Below are 8,464 nucleotides of genomic sequence, written 5' to 3'. Positions count from 1 at the left end.
ATCACATAGCTTAACACACTTCATAATCATGATTTGGTAAAAGGATCTGGGCATAGTGGCACCCACCTGTAATCCCTGCAGCTCAGGAGGCTGAAGCAGGAGGATCACAAGTTCAAGTTCAGCCTCAGTGACTTAGCAAGGTCCTATGCAACTTAGTAAGACCCCATCTCAAAATAAAAAGGGCTAGAGATGTGATTTAGTGGTTAAACGCTCTTAGGTTCAGTACCTGATACAAAAAAAAAAAAAAAAAAAAAAGGAATGACATGCTATAAATCTCAGGAAATATCACCACACCCATAAATTGCTTGTCTGGAAGTAAGAAGAAGTTTCTGTACATTGCTTAGTTAATTTTTACCAGAGAATTACCAAGAGGATGGAGCAGAGAATGGACATAAAAGCAGATGTCCACAAAGCCTTCCTGCCCGACATGAGCAGTGATCATGTGCAGATCTGTCAGACAAGGGCATGTGGGTTAGTCACAAGTTTTACAAAATAAAAATCCTGTATTTGTAAAATCAAATAATTTTTTTTTCACTTTTTTTTAAAATTATTTATTTATTTTTTTTATTATTGTACACAAATGGGATGTCGCGCTCCCCGCCCGCAGAGAGACACGACACCTGGTTCTTTTCAGCCCTTTTATTGCGCGCACCCCCATCCTCTCAGTTCTCTCTTTGTTCTCCCTTTGAGGAACTTACACTCCAATATATACAGTACTTGTAACCAATCAGCATTTTCGCACGAGGGGGGAGCATTAACAGATACAGGCAGCAAAGGCAGGCATACAGTGGACCTGTACTGTCCATCAGGGAGCTCAGTCAATCCCTCGAACTTCCTCAAAATAATGTCAGTTGTTTGTGCAAAAGTTAACTGCTCTGGCTCACTGCCAGGCGCCATCTTAGCCTTGCCACACCTAGGGCCAGGGGTCCGGCCGAAACCCCGACAATGGGATACATGTTGTTTCTCTATTTGTACATGGCGTAAAGGCATACCATTTGTGTAATCATAAATTTACATAGGGTAATGTTTGATTCATTCTGTTATTTTTTTCCCTTCCCCCACCCCTCCCACCCCTCTTTTCCCTCTATACAGTCCTTCCTTCCTCCATTCTTGCCCCCCTCCCTAAACCTAACTTTAACCCTAACACTAACTCTTCCCACCCCACATTATGTGTCCTCATCCACTTATTAGCGATATCATTCTTCCTTTGGTTTTTTGAGATTGGCTTATCTCACTTAGCATGATATTCTCCAGTTTCATCCATTTGCCTGCAAATGCCATAATTTTATCATTCTTTATGGCAGAGTAATATTCCATTGTATATATATACCACAGTTTCTTTATCCATTCATCAATTGAAGGGCATCTAGGTTGGTTCCACAATCTGGCTATTGTGAACTGAGCAGCTATGAACATTGATGTGGCTGTATCTCTGTAATATGCTGATTTTAAATCCTTTGGGTATAGGCCAAGGAGTGGGATAGCTGGGTCAAATGGTGGTTCCATTCCAAGTTTTCTAAGGAGTCTCCATACTGCTTTCCAGAGTGGCTGCACTAAATTGCAGCCCCACCAGCAATGTATGAGTGTACCTTTCTCCCCACATCCTCGCCAACACCTGTTGTTGCTTGTATTCTTGATAATCGCCATTCTAATTGGGGTGAGATGGAATCTTAGGGTGGTTTTAAAATCAAATATTTTTAAAAACATTTCAGTATGGCAGCCTACTGAGAACTGTTTCATGAATGCTAAATATCCTATATATTTATACTACATCATGCTTTATTTAATATCTTACATTTTAACTGTATAGTAAATAATATTAATAATCTTATGTATCTGCTAAATAGTATATGTAGATGCATGCATGCATGTATATACACAGAGAAATAAACTTACTTTTTGCATTTTCAAACTTCTTTCCCCAACACACATTAGATTTCATGTGCTAAGACAAAGGTTCTCAAGTCTTGTCCCCAGCTCAGCTGCATCAGTATTACATTAGAAAGTATCAGAATGCAAATTCTCAGTCAACACCTTAGATCTACTGAGTCAGAAACTTGTACGAGCCCAGCCATCTGTACTTTATCAAGCTCTCCAGGTACTTCACATTTGTGCTAAAGTTTGTCAAGAACTACTGAGCTAAAATAGCCTTAGCCAACAGGTTAGGTGTAGTAGTTATACCTATTCTGACATTGAACTAAAAATATTTTAAAATATTTTTGAAAAGAATAATGATTAAATAATATCAGGGAAACTCATCCTTGCAAGTATGTTAATAAATCTTAGATAAAAGGTTAAAATCCATTCTCCCTTTAGAGAGAAAAAGTTGGTAAGTTAACTCAGGTAACACCATTGTGGTGTTCAACCTGCCAGGGATGTCGCTAAGAGCCATTTATAAAATTTCTTACTTAATGTTTATGAAAACCTATTATGAGGTGCACTGAGAGTATTTAAATGTGTACCCACAAGTGGACTAATTGTTCTCCTCTGCCAGTATGCCCATTTTACAGATGGGGAGACTGAGGCTGAAAAGGTAAACTAATTTGCCCCCAAGACAGAATCGGCAGGAAGAAACAGGCACAGAGCTCAAAAGTGGTAGAGCTGGAATAACTTACTGAAAACTTCCATTATCCCAACTACTAATTATGAAGAAATTATGACACTTGTCAGATATTTTTAGTAGTTAAAACTTGCTCGTGAATCATTTGCTTCTGAAAAGTAATTCACGAATATGGCAACCTATTGGGAGGTGGGTGCAAACAGGAGACAAGCTTCAGGCAAGGGTTTGGGCAGCATGGTGTGCTTGTTTGTTTTTGAAAGACATCAGCCTGGGCTGCCCTCAGCCCCCTACCACCACTCCTTCCCCTAGGCCTTAAACACCTGCAGAACTGTGCATTTATCTCACTTGAGCGGCCCCAGCAGGCAAATGAGAGGCCCAGAACAAAACTCTCCAAGTCCAACGCGACCCAGATTTCTCCTTTACTCTTCAGTTGGTCTTGGGGTCACTCTGCTGGGCTCCGGCTCCTTCTGCCCACACCAGGAGCTTCTCTTTGAAAACTTCATGTCTTTCCTTCAGGAAAGCAGAGTGTGATCTGGCATGAGTAGCAGTGAGCCCCAAAACAAACAGGAGTCAGCAGGAGTTGCTTGAGAATCCAGGTCCCCAGGGTACGTTCTTTCTACGTGAGTCACAGATTGGAGACTGAGCTGAGAAACACAGTTGATAGACCTAATGCAAATATCTTGCAAGGTTTTTGTTGTTGTTATTTGTTTGTTGTTTTTTATGTAATGAGTCATTTATCTGTGTAAACTGAGTCTTCCTTTTCACCTATTCCACAAGGGGCTGAAAGAAGAACACGGATAGCAATCTAATTGAAGCTAGCCATGACTTCTGTTATCACAGTCACCAGGAGATAAAATTCTCCTTACTTAGTCTTCAGATTTCCCATTTGGTGGCCCAGGATAGACAACATATTCCCATTTAATAGAACAACCTAACATGATGCACCAATTACCCTGACTTTTTAAAAAATGATTTTTTTATGAAATTTTATTTATTGTAAACAAATGGGATACATGTTGTTTCTCTATTTGTACATGGCGTAAAGGCATACCATTTGTGTAATCATAAATTTACATAGGGTAATGTTGGTTGATTCATTCTGTTATTTTTTCCCTTCCCCCCACCCCTCCCACCCCTCCTTTCCCTCTATACAGTCCTTCCTTCCTCCATTTTTGCCCCCCTCCCTAACCCTAACTCTAACCCTAACACTAACCCCACCCACCCCCCATTATGTGTCATCATCCACTTATTAGCGATATCATTCGTCCATTGGTTTTTTGAGATTGGCTTATCTCACTTAGCATGATATTCTCCAGTTTCATCCAATTGCCTGCAAATGCCATAATTTTATCATACATTATGGCTGAGTAATATTCCCTTGTATATATATACCACAGTTTCTTTGTTCATTCACCAATTGAAGGACATCTAGGTTGGTTCCACAATCTGGCTATTGTGAATTGAGCAGCTATGAACATTGTTGTGGCTGTATCTCTGTAGTATGCTGATTTTAAGTCCTTTGGGTATAGGCCAAGGAGTGGGATAGCTGGGTCAAATGGTGGTTCCATTCCAAGTTTTCTAAGGAGTCTCCACACTGCTTTCCAGAGTGGCTGCACTAAATTGCAGCCCCACCAGCAATGTATGAGTGTACCTTTCTCCCCACATCCTCGCCAACACCTGTTGTTGCTTGTATTCTTGATAATCGCCATTCTAATTGGGGTGAGATGGAATCTTAGGGTGGTTTTGATTTGCATTTCTCTTATTACTAGAGATGTTGAACATTTTTCCATATGTTTGTTGATTGCTTGTAGATTTCTTCTGTGAAGTGTCTATTCATTTCTTTAGCCCATTTGTCAATTGGATTATTTACATTCTTGGTGTAGAGTTTTTTGAGTTCTTTATAGATTCTGGAGATTAGCGCTCTATCTGAAGTATGATTGGCGAAGATTTTCTCCCACTCTGTAGGCTCTTTCTTCGCGTTGCTGATAGTTTCCTTTGCTGAGAGAAAGCTTTTTAGTTTGAATCTGTCCCAGTTATTGATTCTTGCTTTTATTTCTTGTGCTATGGGAGTCCTGTTGAGAAAGTCTGGTCCTAAGCCGACATGTTGAAGCTCTGGACCTACTTTTTCTTCTATAAGATGCAAGGTCTCTGGTCTGATTCCGAGGTCCTTGATCCATTTTGAGTTTAGTTTCGTGCATGGTGAGAGATATGGGTTTAGTTTCATTCTGTTGCATATGGATTTCCAATTCTCCCAGCACCATTTGTTGAAGAGGCTATCTTTTCTCCATTGCATATTTTTGGCACCTTTGTCTAGTATGAGAAAATTGTATTTATTTGGGTTTGTGTCCGTGTCCTCTATTCTGTACCATTGATCCACCTTTCTATTTTGGTACCAATACCATGCCGTTTTTGTTACTATTGCTTTGTAGTAGAGTTGAAGATCTGGTATTGCGATACCCCCTGCTTCACTCTTTCTGCCAAGGATTGCTTTAGCTATTCTGGATTTTTTATTCTTCCAGATGAATTTCATAATTGCTTGCTCTATTTCTGTAAGGTACACCATTGGGATTTTCATTGGAATTGCATTGACTCTGTATAGCACTTTTGGTAGTATGGCCATTTTGACAATATTAATTCTTCCTATCCAAGAACATGGGAGATCTTTCCATCTTCTAAGGTTTTCTTTAATTTCTTTCTTTAGTGTTCTGTAGTTCTCATTGTAGAGGTCTTTCACCTCTTTTGTGAGATTGATTCCCAAGTATTTTATTTTTTTCGAGGCTATTGTGAATGGGGTAATTTTCCTAATTATTCTTTCCAAAGATTCATCATTTAAGTATAAAAATACATTAGATTTATGTGCATTGATTTATATCCCGCTACTTTACTGAATTCACTAATGAGTTCTAAAAGTTTTCTGGTGGAATTTCCTGATTCCTCTAAGTATATAATCATATCATCAGCAAATAGGGATAGTTTGAGTTCTTCTTTTCCTATTCGTATCCCTTTAATTTCTTTGGTCTGTCTAATTGCTCTGGCTAGAGTTTCAAGGATGATATTGAAAAGAAGTGGTGAAAGAGGACATCCCTGCCTTGTTCCAGTTTTTAGGGGGAATGCTTTCAGTTTTTCACCATTTAGAATAATATTAGCCATGGGCTTAGCATAAATGGCCTTTACAATGTTAAGGAATGTTCCCACTATCCCTATTTTTTCTAGTGTTTTGAGCATGAAGGGGTGCTGTATTTTATCAAATGCTTTTTCTGCATCTATTGAAATAATCTTGTGATTCTTGACTTTAAGTCTATTGATATGGTGAATTACATTTATTGATTTCTTGATGTTGAACCAACCTTGCATCCCTGGGATGAAACCCACTTGATCATGGGGCACTATCTTTTTAATATGTTTTTGTATGCAATTTGCTAAAATTTTGTTGAGAATTTTTGCGTCGATGTTCATTAAGGATATTGGTCTAAATTTTCTTTCCTTGATGTGTCTCTGTCTGGATTAGGTATCAGGGTGATATTGGCTTCATAGAATGAGTTTGGGAGGGTTCCCTCCTCTTCTATTTTATGGAATACTTTGAGAAGTATTGGAATGAGCTCTTCTTTAAAGGTTTTGTAGAACTTGGCTGAGAACCCATCTGGTCCTGGACTTTTCTTTGTTGGTAGGCTTTTGATGACTTCTTCTATTTCATTACTTGAAATTGGTCTATTTAAATTGTGTATGTCCTCCTCGTTCAGTTTAGGCAATTCATATGTCTCCAGAAACCTGTTGGTGTCTTCAAAATTTTCTATTTTGTTGGAGTATAGATTTTCAAAATAGCTTCTAATTATGTTTTGTATTTCAGTCGTGTCTGTTGTGATATTTCCTTGTTCATTCCGAATTTTAGTGATTTGGGTTTTCTCTCGTCTTCTCTTTGTTAGTGTGGCTAAAGGTTTATCAATTTTGTTTATTTTTTTGAAGAACCAACTATTTATTTTGTCAATTTTTTGTATTGTTTCTTTTGTTTCAATTTTGTTGATTTCAGCTCTGAGTTTAACTATTTCCTGTCTTCTACTACTTTTGGTGTTGGTCTGTTCTTTTTCTAGGGCTTTAAACTGTAGTGTTAGTTCGTTTATTTGTTGAGTTTTACTTCTTTTATTGAATGCGCTCCATGAAATAAATTTTCCTCTAAGTACTGCTTTCATAGTGTCCCAAAGATTTTGATATGATGTTTCTTTGTTCTCATTTACCTCTAAGAATTTTTTAATTTCCTTCCTAATATCTTCTGTTATCCATTCATCATATAATAGCATATTGTTTAATCTCCAGGTGTTGGAGTAGTTTCTGTTTTTTATTCTGTCATTTATTTCTAATTTCAATCCATTATGATCTGATAGAATACAAGGTAGTATCTCTATCTTCTTGTGTTTGCTAACATTAGCTTTGTGGCATAAAATATGGTCTATTTTAGAGAAGGATCCATGTGCTGCTGAGAAGAAAGTGTATTCGCTCTTTTCGCTCTTGGTTGGATGGTATATTCTATAAATGTCTGTTAAGTCTAAATTATTGATTGTGTTATTGAGTTCTATGGTTTCGTTGTTCAATTTTTTTTTTTTTTTTTTTTTTTGGAAGATCTGTCCAGTGGTGAGAGAGGCATGTTAAAATCACCTAGTATTATTGTGTTATGGTCCAGTTGGTTTCTGAAATTGAGAAGGATTTGTTTGACATACATTGATGAGCCACTGTTTGGGGCATAGATGTTTATGATTGTTATATCTTGCTGATTTATGGTTCCCTTAAGCAGTATGAAATGTCCTTCTTTATCCCTTCTGACTAACTTTGGCTTGAAGTCCACTTTATCTGAAATGAGGATGAATACTCCAGCTTTTTTGCTGAGTCCATGTGCATGGTATGTTTTTCCCCATCCTTTCACCTTTAGTCTATGGGTATCTTTTTCTATGAGGTGAGTCTCTTGCAGGCAACATATTGTTAGATCTTGCTTTTTAATCCAATCTGCCAGTCTATGTCTTTTGATTGATGAATTCAGGCCATTAACATTCAGGGTTATTATTGAGATATGATTTGTATTCCCGGTCATTTGGTTCATTTATTTTATTTTATTTATTTATTTTTTTTTTTGACACGACTTGGTTCCTCCTTTATTTGACAGTTCCTTTAGGATAATTCCTCCCTTTGCTGATTTGCTTCTTTGTTTTTTATCTCTTCCTCATGGAATATTTTGCTGAGAATGTTCTGTAATGCTGGCTTTCTTTTTGTAAATTTTTTTAGCTTTTGTTTATCATGGAATGATTTTATTTCATCGTCAAATTTGAAGGTAAGTTTTGCTGGGTATAAGATTCTTGGTTGGCATCCATTTTCTTTCAGGGCTTAAAAAATGTTGTTATAGGCCCTTCTAGCTTTTAGGGTCTGGATTGAAAAATCTGCTGATATCCGTATTGGTTTCCCCCTGAATGTAATTTGGTTCTTTTCTCTCACAGCCTTTAAAATTCTGTCTTTATTTTGTATGTTCGGTATTTTCATTATAATGTGCTTTAGTGTGGGTCTGTTGAAATTTTGTGTATTTAGAGTCCTATAAGCCTCTTGAACTTGATTTTCCATTTCATTCTTCATATTTGGGAAATTTTATGATATTATTTCATTGAATAGATTGTTCATTCCTTTGGTTTGTTTCTCTAAGCCTTCCTTAATCCCAATAATTCTCAAATTTGGCCTTTTCATGATATCCCATAGTTCTTGGAGATTCTGTTCATGATTTCTTAGCATCTTCTCTGTTTGTTCAACTTTGTTTTCAAGGTTAAATATGTTGTCTTCAATACCTGCGGTTCTGTCTTCCAGGTGTTCTATCCTATTGGTTATGCTTTCTATGGAGTTCTTAATTTGATTTATTGTTTCCTTCATTTC

Source organism: Sciurus carolinensis, chromosome 9, assembly GCF_902686445.1.
Source record: "Sciurus carolinensis chromosome 9, mSciCar1.2, whole genome shotgun sequence".
NCBI classification, from domain to species: domain Eukaryota; kingdom Metazoa; phylum Chordata; class Mammalia; order Rodentia; family Sciuridae; genus Sciurus; species Sciurus carolinensis.
Note: the sequence above shows the minus strand (reverse complement) of the source record.